Here is a 13,192-nt window from a genome sequence, read left to right on the forward strand (position 1 = left end):
TGGGACTATTATGAATAAACCTATGATGAACACCTTGAATATATGTTTTTTTGTTAATATATGCTTTTGTTTCTCTTGGGTAAATATCTCAGAGTAGGATGACTGGTTAATATGATAAAGGTATGTCTAACTTATAGGAAACTAATCAACTGTTTGCCAAAGTGGCATATTCTTACCAGCAACTCTCATACACTCCTATATGGAGCTCCATTTGCTCACTAATCTGACCAACTTTTGGTACTGCCAGTGTTTTAAAATTTTGGCCATCCCAGGTGTACAGTAGTTTTTATTTGAATTTCCTGCTGACTAATGATTTGAAGTACATTTTCAGGTGCTTATATTACTTTTTTTCTGATGTTTCCCTTTAAATATTTTGTCCATTTGGAAAATTGGATTGTGTCTTCATATTGTTGAGTTATAAGGGTATGGTATATATTCTCGATACAAATCATTTTTCATATATATGTATTGCAAATATATTATTGTAGACTCATTTTATTAGTATCTTTTGAAGAACAAATTTTTAAAATTTTGATGTTCAATTTATCAACGTGTCCTTTTATGACTTGTGTTTTTTCTATTCTATCTTAGCCTATCTGAAAGTCAAGATTTTTTCCATGCTTTCTTCTAAAGTTCTAAAGTTTTAAGTTCTCACATTTAAGCCTATAATCATTTTAAGTTAATTTTTGTGTATGGTATGAGGTAATGGACAGGCTTTATTTCCATATAAATAATCAGTTTTAGAGCAGTTTTTCTTGAAAAAACTATCTTTTCCCATTGAATTACTTGGGTTCCCGAAAATCAATTTACCATATGTGCATGGGTCTATTTTCAGACCCTGAATACTTTCCCATTGATCTATTTGTTTATCCTTATGTCCTACTTTGACTTTATAGAAGATCTTGAAACTAAGTTATATGATTCCTCCATTTTTTCTTCTCTTCCAAACTGTTTTAGCTATTCTGTAATGTTTGCATTTCCAAATACATTTTTGAATCAAATCACTTTCTTAAAAAAATCCTGCTGAGAATTTGTTTGGGATTGAGTTGAACCTATAGATCAATTTGGGGGAGAATAAACAACTTGAGTCTTTCAATCCATGAACATGTAATTTCCACCCATTTATTTTAGTCCTCTTTAATTTTTCTCAGCAAAGTTTTGCAGTTTTAAAGGAACAAAAGTTAAACATATTTTGTTAGATTTATTCCCCAGTATTTACTTTTTGATGCTATCCTAAATGGTATTTTTAAAATTCAATTTTCAATTGTTTTAGTATACAATTTATTTTTGTATCTTGTTTCCTGAAACTCTACTCAACTTATTATTAGTTCTCAAAGTTTTTCTCTAGATTTTTTTAGAATTTTCTCTATATATGATTATGATACCTATGAATAAAAACACTTTTATTCTTTCTTTCCCCATCTGTATGCCTTTTTTTCTTTTTCTAGCCTTATTGAGCTAGCTTGGAACTCTAGTACAAAGCTGAATAGTAGTGGTGAGAGCAAACCTCCTTACCTTGTTTTTGTCTTTCATGGGAAATAGTTTAGTTTTTACCATTGAATATTATCTTAGCTATAGGTTTTTCATAGATAACTCCACCACATTAAAAGATGAGAATAGGTGTTAAAATTTGTTAAATAATTTTGCTACATCTATTGATAGAATCACATGGTATTTCTCCCTATTTTCTTAATATGATAAACTATATTGATTGATTTTAGAATGCTATACAAATCTGCCAATGCTCGAATAAGCCCCACCTTATCATGATGTATTTTTTTATGTATTGCTATATTTGATATGATAATATTTTGTTAAGGAATTTTGCATCTATATTCATGAAGGTCTTCAGTTTTCTTATGATATCTTTGTCTAGTTTTGGTATCAGTGGTACCAAAGTGGTATCAGTTTTGGTATCAGTATTGGTTTCAGTGTGCCAGAGCGGGTGCTGGACTCAGAGGAATAAAATAAGTTGAAAATGTTCTTACATCTTCTGTTTAGAACAGGTCTTGGCATAGAAATACTATTTATTTCTTAAATGTTTGATAGACTTCACCAGTAAGGACACCTCTACTTTTTTATTAGAAGTTTTTAAATGAAAATTCCAATTGTTTTAATAGACCTATTGCTATTCAGATTTTCCATTTCTTCTTGTGCTGTTGGTAATTTGTGTTTTTCCAAAAATATTTCCATTTTATTTAAGTTGTCTAATGTATAGCCATATGACAGTTCTTAGTATTCTCTTATTATTTTAAAAATATCTATAAAATACCTCCAGTTCTGGTGGAATATAGTCTAAGTTTATTTCTCACTCAAGTAAGAGTTGCTAGAGGTCATATTAACCCTCAAGGGCTCCCAAGCATATATTGAGTCAGTGATCTAGGCTGTTAGATCTTGTGTTTCTGCAGTCTCCATGCATGGTTTCCATATCCACTGCTAAATGAAGATATAGCTAGAATGTCTTGCAGGGTTTTTCCGTGTCTCACTTTGTAAGTGAAGCATGCCATTTTACTTCACAGCTTTTGGCCAGAAATAGTTGCTTGGCTCTATCCAGGTGCAAGAGATCTAGGTGAGATAGTCTTCATTGTGCCCAGTAAGGAGAGAACTCGATATTGATGGCCACTAATTATGTCTACCTCAATGTGTATCTGTCACCATATTTTGCTTCTCTCCAATACTGAACAGGGTGCTTCTGACCATATCATATGTCTGTAATCCCTCCAGCTGTTCAAAGGGCTTTCATATCCATTATATTAATATGTTTCTTAACCAATCTGTGAGTTATGCAGAGCAGGTTGTTTTAACCATCTTACCTTGGGTAGGTATGGTGAGGCCAAACACAGATCAAGAGAAAGAAAACAGAAACATACAGTTTTGCTCTACTCACAGTTCTCTGGAGAGAACGCAGCATGCCGCTCGGGGAAGCATTGGGGTGGGTAATGAAGCAAAGGGAGGTGCACTGTGGGCACGCACCTTTATCGGGGTTTCTGCAGGGAAGAAAGAGCAAGGCAGGGCCAGCGGATTTAGGATTGGCTAATTTGGATAATTTTAGTAGGCTTTGGGCCATAAGGGCTGTCAGGAATTGTCTGTTACCTGGCCCTGGGATGATTAGAGACCTGAAGTATGAGAGTTTGATAAGGGAGGTAGTTGGAAGTGTGGACTTATTTGGTTGCTTAAGAAGGGGAACTGATGGGCTTCCCTGGTGGCGCAGTGGTTGAGAGTCCGCCTGCTGATGCCGGGGACGGGGGTTCTGTGCCCTGGTCCGGGAGGATCCCACATGCCGCGGAGTGGCTGGGCCCGTGAGCCATGGCCGCTCAGCCTGCGCATCCGGAGCCTGTGCTCCGCGGCGGGAGAGGCCGCGACGGTGAGAGGCCCGCGTACCGGGAAAAAAAAAAAAAAAAAATTTACAGAGGTATTATTTATTGTCCCCATTTTACATTTAGAGAACTGAGTCACGTTAGGGTTAGATCATTTACGCAAGCTCATCTAATTATTACCTAGAAGGCCCTAGGGTTAGAACACAAAAATCTGATTCACTGATGGATGTGCTTCCAGTTCAGTACCTTACACATAAAGGAGGTTTAATAAATGCTGCCGTGAATCACACTACCCAGTCAGAAGCCTGGGTTTCCCACTCTGTGGCCTCATTTAGAGGTGTGGCTCTTCCTCTTCTCATACAAGACCATGATGTGTCAGTGTGCCAGAGCGGGTGCTGGACTCAGAGGAAGTGCCTTCTCACTCCAGTTCTCAATGAAGGCAGTCTTTCCATCTGCTTTCATTACAGGGATTACAGACACATAATATGGTTTGAAGAGGCAGCACATAAGAAAAAGACAGCAGATACGGAGGCCAAGGTGGCAGCCTTCCAGGGGATGGCAATAATTAAAGCTGGTGCATGAAGCTTTTCCCAGACTAGATTTCCCTAGCACAAGGGTTAGCCTAAAACTTCAGTGCCATCCTTTTAAAGGGTACATGCACAGATAGAACCATCACATTCAACAATGCCTAAGAGTCTCAAGAACTAAATGGTGCTCCCCACCACCCATTTCCCAAGCAATGCTGTTCAAGGCAAGCTTGCGGGCTGCTGAATTCAGCTTTCTGGGGAACAGCAAAGTACCAGGAGGTAGCGTGTTGTGGTGTGTAGGCCGTGTGAATACCAGGACCTATTGCAAACGCTATAGGAAAGCTAAATTGAGTTAATTTCAATTTCTTGAATTGAAACACTGAATTAAAAAACAATTTAAATGTATCGCTCTTTTAGAAAAATATCAATGCTTTCAAATTAATTTCATTTTTTAAATGTACCATTAACTCAATAAAGCCTTTTGGGCTTTTTAAGCTAATTGTCTTTGAACTCATTTTAAATTCAAAAGTCTTTATAATTTTGATAATATTTTAAAAACTATCCTCACTATAGCAGTTCATATTATAAACTTAGAAGGACACAGAAAAAACTAATGAGGCCCTTGTACAACAATGTTACACATATTTTTGAACCATTTGTATTATTTTTGTAGAACAGTAGGAGTTATCCCACTTTGTTTAATGAAATCATACGTGTGTATGTATCTGTATGTATATATGTACAGAGTAAAAATTTCTAAATTCATGGAAAAAATTCCAAAGACTCTACACTAGAATGTTATCTCTAGGGAAGAGACAACATGAGTATTTTGCTATAATTTTTATACTTTTATTATTTTAACTTGATTAGTGCTAGCAAGTTGTTATAATTTCTATAACTGACAAAACATATAATTTAATAGATATTTTAAGCTCCAAAGCCAACAATTTGTTTGAATATGTTCAGTTCATTTTGCCCACATGGGAACAGGATTTAAGGCTCTTCTTAGCAGTTTGGCCACATATTATGAACATTTTCCATGCCATGAGTCTTCCACAACAACAATATTTTAAATAGTTTCATAATATCCCACTTTATAAATGTATAATCACTCACTGTCAAGTTTCAAATTTCAATGGGGACACATGTTCATTGAGAATAATACAGAAGTGAGGTTGGAAAGTAAATGGATTCTCTTCTCACTTTCCACTCCTTTAGAGGAACACATTTTAAAAAGTTTAACATATGTTTTTCTAGACATTTTACTATTTACATACAAATTCAAACAGTATAAGAGAGTATCCAATGAAAAGAAAAACATTCTTTCCCTGTCCCACACCTTCTTTTAACTGTTCTATTTTTAATGCTTCTAATAGTAATTCAGATATGATTTACCAACTTAAAATACCATTTGTTGATTTGCTTAGTGTATGAGACATACCTGTCACTTACACGACTTCCTTTTCCTTTCAACTGTCAATCGTCTTGTTTTAGTTTTAAGTCTATTGTTTTATTTTCTAGTTTTGAAATTATATTAAAATATCTATTTCTTGACCCATCTACGTACAATTACATTTTCCTTGCTCCTTGAGGGCTAGGGCTGGTCAAGGGTTAGGGACCTGGATTCCACATGTTTTGCATGGCATCTGCACAAATGTACCAGGATTCTAGCTCATTCGATGGCCCAACTCTTCCTTCTAGAGCAGCTCTAGATCCTAGTCTCAAAGACAGCAGACTCTGCATTCCGACTGGTAAAAAACCCACAGAGAAAGGATAGGTAGGGAAAATATGTAGCCAGCGTTCCTGGTTTGTCTTCGTCCACTGTCTTGAATCTATTAGGGCCCAGATCCGACTTCTTTGCATGTATGGGCACAAGGCCCACGGAGGCTTTAAGACAGTGACTAAAGAATGGATTTATCCTTTTCTTTAGACACGCTCATGAGCAAGAAGGAGGAGGAGGTCAGATCTGTCACCAAATGCTCTTCAATATTCCCCAAATTACTAACTGTCTTCAAAAGGGTAAGGTTACCAAGCAAAGGGCTGGGATTTTCTGGAAATAGTTTTTCAGAGAAGCATTATTTCAATGGCTTGATCTGTCAGCCTGGGATCATGCACAGGTTGACAGATTTTTCAGACAGAATGGTGTTCCAATACTCCCGCTAGTTCTGGGCAGGAAGGCAGGGAGGATTTGGGGAAACAGCAACTATTGTGATGGAGAAAGAGCTGTCCTGCTCGCCCTTTTAGAAATAATCCTCACATCTGTACAGCACTTCTCAAACCATTCTCAAATCCATCCTTAGATGGATTACACAGGAGGTTCACATCAGTCAGACCTAACCCACCCATTCTTCAGCCAGTACAAGCAAGGTTAGGATCACTTACACTGCTTGTTTAATCATCAAGGATTTCCCCCACCTTGTTTCCACCATGTTCCAGTTCTACAGTTTCTTAACTGTAGCTAATTTCCCACTATTGGCTCCACGTCCGCTTTTCGGCAAAATCCTTGGAGATTTTTATGACTGCATTTCCTCTCTCTTACACTTGTTTTACCATCTAATTGCCTGCCTCTTCCTTTTTTAAAAATGACTCATCTATATCAAGTCTTTCCAAGGCATTCTACTTGGTGTGCATAAAAAAACAACTCTTTTCATGTTCGTCTTCCATTGGCTTATGTAACATTTAATTAAACTACATCATTACAAGAGCATACATACAGGCATAAATGGCTGGGGTACAATCACAGCTGACATGGCTGAGCATCCCACTCAATTGGTGGAAGTGACAGTGTTAATATATATCAGAAATTAGCCAACTAGCAGAGAGCCTTCAGCATGCTGTGCCGTCAGTCAATATGATTTACCACAGACATGGAAAGGATTCATTAAATAGTTGGTTAAGGGAGAGCAGTTCAGAGAGCTTGCACTTCCATGAATTCTACAAAGATTAGTCATGAGAGCTCTTTCTGCATCACAGAGGGCACTGCTCTAGCTTGTATCCCTGGGACCTGAGTCTTGATTAGCCTGTATGTGGCTAGCACCTTGGCAGACCCATTTTGGACGAGGGAGGCTGGGAGGATGTGGGGATGGTTCAGACTCCCCTGAAATTGTCTTCCAAATTTCAGAGTTCAATGAAATTGAACTAAATCAGGATCACTAAATTGTGAGCTGAGCATAGCTCCAATGATATCTATTGTGGTGGGTAGAGTAGTGCCTCCCCCTAAGATGTCAATATCCTAATCCTTAGAATTTGTGAATAAATTAGCTTACATGGCAAAGGGAAATTAAGGCTGCAGATGAAATTAATGTTGCTCATCACTGTACCTTAAAATAGGGACATTATCCTGGCAGGCCCAATGCAATAAGAAGGGTCCTTACAAGTGGGAAAGAGTGAGTTGGAGGTAGATATGACCCTGGAGAAGCTCGAAATAGTTCAGTGTCAGGAGAATTCAACCTACCGTTGTTGGCTCTGAAGATGGAAAGGACCACAAGTGAAGGACTGTGAGTACCCTCTAGAAGCTGGGAAAGGCAAGAAAAACAAATTCTCCCCATAAAGGAATGTAGCCCTGCAAACACCTTGATTTTAGCGTCCTGAGACATGCCTCAGACTTCGAACCTCCAGAACTGTAAGATAATAGGTTTGTGTTTTTTTGTTTTTTTGCAGTACGCGGGCCTCTCACTGTTGTGGCCTCTCCCGTTGCGGAGCACAGGCTCCGGACACGCAGGCTCAGCAGCCATGGCTCACGGGCCCAGCCGCTCCGCGGCATGTGGGATCTTCCTAGACCGGGGCACGAACCCGTGTCCCCTGCATCGACAGGCGGACTCTCAACCACTGCGCCACCTGGGAAGCCCCGAGGTTTGTCTTTTTTAAGCCACTAAGTTTGTCATAATTTGTTATAGCAGCGTAGGCAACTAGTACCTCTACCTTCTTATTTCTGTGACATCGTCTGCTTTCCTAATAAAGGAAATTACATTTATAGGATTTATTTAATGTAAGCTCTGAATTTTACAACCCCTTCCTACTCCCCGCTGTGTTTAAAAGTAGTTTTAAAGCTTCTGCTTGTGACTAGAGGAATGTAAAATAAAGGGCCAAACCTCTTTAAAGCATTTCAAACATTTTGTTGTGACTATCCAAGGAAAGCTTTGAAACAGCAGTTCTCTCGTGGATGGAAAAAGAGCAAGGAGCATGAAGTGCTCTGTGACGTGCCATGATTGATAAGCCAAGGTCCTGGGTGAGCAAGTGTCAGGCCTTGTTTAGAGATGGGAGGGCCTCCCAGGGCAGCTGGCATCATCCCCTGCTGTGCTCAGCTGGACTGGTCCCCAGAGCGACCTTGCAAACACCGGTCACCGCCAAGTTTATCTTGGTCGGTGTTGTCTATCAGCACAGAACCTCTTCCATTTAGACGGTAAGACCCCAGGGAGTTGCAAGAAGAAGCAACGCCAAAGAGAATGCACAATGTTAAGTCACTGGGGCTTTGCATAAACCAGCAGAGGAATCAGAAGGAGGGAGCAAAACATCCCGCGACAGGTACAAGGCCTGTTGTGATAGGAAGATAGAGGACTGTGAAGAAGTGGAACTTTCCCCAACTCAGAATCCAACATAAAGATAAGATACATGTGCAGACAAATAATTTACCAGTCGTGGTGATTAAATCCTGAGTGAGCGCCCAGGTGGTCCATGTTTTGGAGTCAAAGAAGGGTCTTTCACCCTCAGCTCGGGTATGTGTGTGTTGGGGGTCCACTCGTAAGGAAGGAGATAAGCAGAAAAGGAAGATGCTCAGAGTTCTGGACGGGTGTCAGAGTGTCAGCACATACACTTGCTCAGGTGACCCCTGGTTGACCAAGAGGAATGATGCGGGAGATTCTGTTATGGGACTTGTCCGGAGTGAGGAGTTTGGGTAAGCAGGCTCTCAGCAAATTGTAGCAGTTCTCTAATTTTGAACTAAGAAATTATACTTGGTCTCATTAATAGAGATTCTCTGAGGTTCATGAGAATAGGGGTGACATATATCAGTATTTCTGAAATATTAAGAATTTAGAGATGGGAGAGAAGGTTGCCCAGGATGGATCTGTGGCTTGGGACAAGGCATCTCACCTGAGACTTGATTTTTCTTGTATAACATGGGGTCAAGGGGTTTCCCCTGTAACCTCAGACTTACGAATAAAGTGAGATATACATAGACTATTTGGTAACTTTGAAGTACTTTGCTTAAGTTATGATTCATATTTTCATTGCTGTAAATAGATTGACTTTAATTCATACCAATTTATCAGAATTACCAAAGTTTATAACAATTTTTCTGCCAAGGTATTTTACGGTCAGAGAACAAATTGGTTCCTTTTTGACCCTGTGACCTTCTTTAGTTGCTATCTCATATCTATTCTCCTTCTCTTGACCAAATTCCATGTTTCTACTTTCTCACCACCCCACTCACTCCTCTGTCCCCATCACACTGGTTTATATATCCCCGTTGGTTTATAGAAATTACTTTGGACAAGGTCACTAATGAGCTTCTAATTGTCAGATTCTCTAATAATAGTAACAATAATAATGATGGGGATAGCTAATGTTTATTGAGCTTTCATTATGTCAGGCATGTTTCTAAATGATTTACGTGTATTAACTAACTTAACTTTATCCTGTGAAGTAGGTAATATTATCAATCAGATCAAGAAGGAAACTGGCACAGAGAGGTGTCCCTTGTCTAGGTCAGAGTTTGCAAGCAGCAGAGACAAGACACAAACCTAGGCAATCATACTCCACTGCCACACTTGCAACCACCATGCTATGCTACCTCTTACATTTAGATAGTGAGACCTTCTAGATGTGAATATTGCTTTCAGTGACAATCCTTGGCTGGGAATGGGGGATTGAAAAGCAAAGTGGGTGTGGGTGTATTAAAACAGTGGAGCTGCATTTAAGTCTAGGGATGTTCCTGCTCTTGTTTTGAGAGGTCTACAGATGAGCCAAGGTTGGCAGCTTTTCTGAGAGTTCTTGGTCTGGGGCTGTGACTGGGCAAGTGTGGAAGGGCAGGATGAAGAGGCTGTAATGGGGGGCCAAGGAGAACCTCACTGGGCATTTGGATGAGTCACCAGCAGGGAGGAGCAGGCAGGGTCAGCAGGGTAGTTCATGGGAAACCAGGGGGACTTTCAAAACCTCTTTGTGGCACCCTGGGGGCTTCAGGATCTGTGGTTTCCTAGTGCATGAGTGTCCCTGTCTTCAGGCTTCGTGATGATGATAAACAACTTACGTTCCTTGGTGGTCCTCACATCTTCAGGACTTGGGTTAAAATGGCAAACTGGCACTTCTAATAGAGCAGACAGCATGCTCCTGTACCCTTGTTAACTTCCTCTTTGCCTCCCTAGGGGTACAGTGAAGCTGGACAGAAAAAGCAGAGCCCATTGCCGTCTGCCTGTGTACATGTCTGCATCCTACAGAGATGTGAGAGAAAAGGAAGGAAGAGACATTTTGAAATGCTATTTTGAGGGAAAAGCCTCAAAAATGAAATGGAGCTGTAGTCAACTAGAATACAGATGTGTTAGCTCGCCTGTTCTGGGATAAGTTATTTTTTCAGATGTACATAAAGCAATTTAGCCACTCATAAATTTGATGAGTCAAGACATAATCCTTTAAAAAGCAATGTTGGGTAATTTGCCTGTTATTTTATGGAAACCATTTAGTAACCACATAATGTAGGTGAGAGTCGACAGTGTAAATATACCTCACACTCCCAATCAATGGGGAGTCACTAAGAGAGGATTCAGGGAGCACCCTGGGGCAACTTCATGTACCATGTCTGTGAGTGTACAAATCTGTGTGCGTGTGCACATGGATGTGAATGTAGGCATGGATGAAGGCCGCTTTGTTTGTGTAAAGACAGTTTATTTTGTCAACAGAATGAAAATAATTTGACATGGCAATTCTGGCTCTCCATGACTGGGAAAATGTTGGTTTTTGTCTCCAGAATAAAGTACCTCGGGTCTGGAAATCTTACAGCTAATTAAATAATTTTTTCAAATGGACACCAAACAGGACAGTGTCTATTTTGGGAGCCCAATTTCTTCCATGAATTTCCTACTCCTCCCAAAACCCATACCCCTGTTGGAAACATGACTGAGATGCTCTGCTAGTCCTATGGAAGTCCCCCCAATCTATGTTCTCTGGGCAGAGGATCAAATTACCTACCATGATCCCTTCTCACTCTCTTCCTCTTAATAATAGAACATTACCCTCACCCTGAGATTTAGCTGGGAACGTGTACACATCTACAGAGATAGAGGTTGATTACTCAGCCTCCTTATGGTTTAGCTGTGGCATGTGGTTAAATTTTGACCAAGAAAGTGACAATAGAAGTGATATAGGTAAACTTATGGACTGAGTTCTCTAATGAAGCTATGTGTCTTTCTCTCTTTCTTTCCCCCTCCCCTCTGACTAGGAAATGGTAATCGAAGCTGCTCCCTTGGACCCATTGATGGAAGCTTCAGATTGAGGATGGCAGAGGTGCTCAAACTTCCTGAACTGTTGGATGAGACAGAAATGAACTTCTCTTTTATTTAAGCCTCTGGATTTTGGGTCTCTTTGTTATACCAACTTTCCTGTAACCTAACTAAAAGATCTATATGCAGGACCAATTTGTGCCCTAAAATATTCTGGTTGACATCTCCCCCCAAAGCCTAGATCTACTCCCTGAAGACTAGAGAGAGCTGCATGAGAGCAGAGCTCAAGACATTGTGGTTTGTTTAAACTATGACTCCTTGGAAAGTTAAGAAATGGAATTCATTGCAGTAGCTGGGAGAACATCACCAAGAAATTCACCATTAAATGTTTTGTTGTTGCTGATTGTGTAACTTCTGATTTTGATATAATTTCAAAATTATACAAAACTTACAGATAGGTTGCAAGAGTAGTGCAGGAACATTTGCAAACCCCCTTTTCGGATTTACCAACTGTTGTGCCCATTTTACTTTCTCATTCTCCTCTATTGTGTGTGTGTCTACTAATATATTCTTTTTTTCTGAATTACTTGAGAGTGAGAAGACTGTCTTTATGATTTTTTACTTTTTGGAAAAACATAGCCCAGTTATTTGTAGAATGTTCCTCAAACATGATTAGATTTAGGTTGTATATTTTGAGCAGGAACGTCATAGAAGTGATGCTGTGCCTTCTCAGTGCCTCATATCAGAAGTCAAGTGATGCCCATTTGTCACTTTGATCATCAGGTAAAGGTATTATCCACCAGGTTTTTCCATTGTAAGGTTACTCTTCTTCTCTGTTTATTTAGTAAAGAATGTGTGGGCAGATACTTTGGGGCCATGTAAATATCCTGTTACTCATCACACTTTTAAACCAGTTTTAACATCCACTGTTACATTTTATATACTAGGAATTTTTAACAAAGACTTACTTGAAGAAAGTGCAGGTGCTTAGGACTATCTACCTTGGAAGAAAGAGACCTGGAGTCTAGTTTCAGCCCATCAACCCCAGACTTTGATTTCCTTTTTTGTAAAGTGGATGGTCATGTTCTTGGGTGAAATGACTTCTGTCTGGTTCTCTGAATCCAAGGATCTGGCGTTTATAGACAGGGGTACTCCTGGCATCTTCAGAAGGAGAGTTCTTTGAGGTGCAAAACTGTCACATGCTTTGTAGGATCCTTGGCATCCCTGGCTGTTGTTTACTAAAATTCCAGAAGTTTTCTGCCCTGGAGAGGTTTTAAAATATGGCTGTTCATTGTTTGACACCTCTCCTGTCAAGAGGTGAGGCCCATGTTACCTGTCCCTGAATCTGGGTGTGCCTGTGCTCAAGTTGGCTGATACAGTACAGCAAAAGTGACACTGTGTGACTTCTGAGCTTTGGTCCTAAAATGCCATGTAACGTCCCCCTTGTTTGCAGGAAGTCTTAATCTTGGAGGCTTGAGATAGCATGTAAGATGTTGGCTTCCCTGAGGGTGCTACGCTATATACAGTTGCTCTGGTCAACAGTCCCAGCTGAGGCCACCTTTGAGTCATCTTGGCCCAGGTACCAAATATGTGAATGAAGAAGTCTCTACATGATTCCGGCCTCCGGTTATTTGAGAACTTCTCAGCTATTTGAATCTTCCTAGCTGAGATCCTGGGTTGTTGTGGAGTAGAGGCAACTGTACCCCTTCTGAATTTTTTTTTTTTTTTTTTTTTTTGTGGTATGCGGGCCTCTCACTGTTGTGGCCTCTCCCGTTGCGGAGCACAGGCTCCGGACGCGCAGGCTCAGTGGCCATGGCTCACGGGCCCAGCCGCTCCGCGGCATGAACCCATGTCCCCTGCATTGGCAGGCGGACTCTCAACCACTGCGCCACCAGGGAAGCCCCCTTCTGAATTT

General features: G+C 40.2%; 1 long non-coding RNA gene across 6 annotated transcripts in view; it reads left to right on the plus strand.

Moving 5' to 3' along the window:
- The window catches only part of LOC115854278 (uncharacterized), a 395,122-nt gene extending 382,175 nt beyond the window's left edge, over positions 1–12,947 (plus strand). For 5 of the 6 annotated variants that reach the window (XR_011377918.1, XR_011377922.1, XR_009566280.1 and 2 more), the window contains 3 exons: positions 5,775–5,863; positions 7,505–7,696; positions 10,207–12,947. This is a non-coding gene — a long non-coding RNA (uncharacterized lncRNA). The remainder of the gene's footprint in view (positions 1–5,774; positions 5,864–7,504; positions 7,697–10,206) is intronic. The other variant, XR_011377920.1, reaches the window with a different exon arrangement.
- The last annotated feature ends 245 nt before the right edge of the window (positions 12,948–13,192 follow it).

Source organism: Globicephala melas, chromosome 12 (genome assembly GCF_963455315.2).
Source record: "Globicephala melas chromosome 12, mGloMel1.2, whole genome shotgun sequence".
Taxonomy (NCBI): Eukaryota; Metazoa; Chordata; class Mammalia; order Artiodactyla; family Delphinidae; genus Globicephala; species Globicephala melas.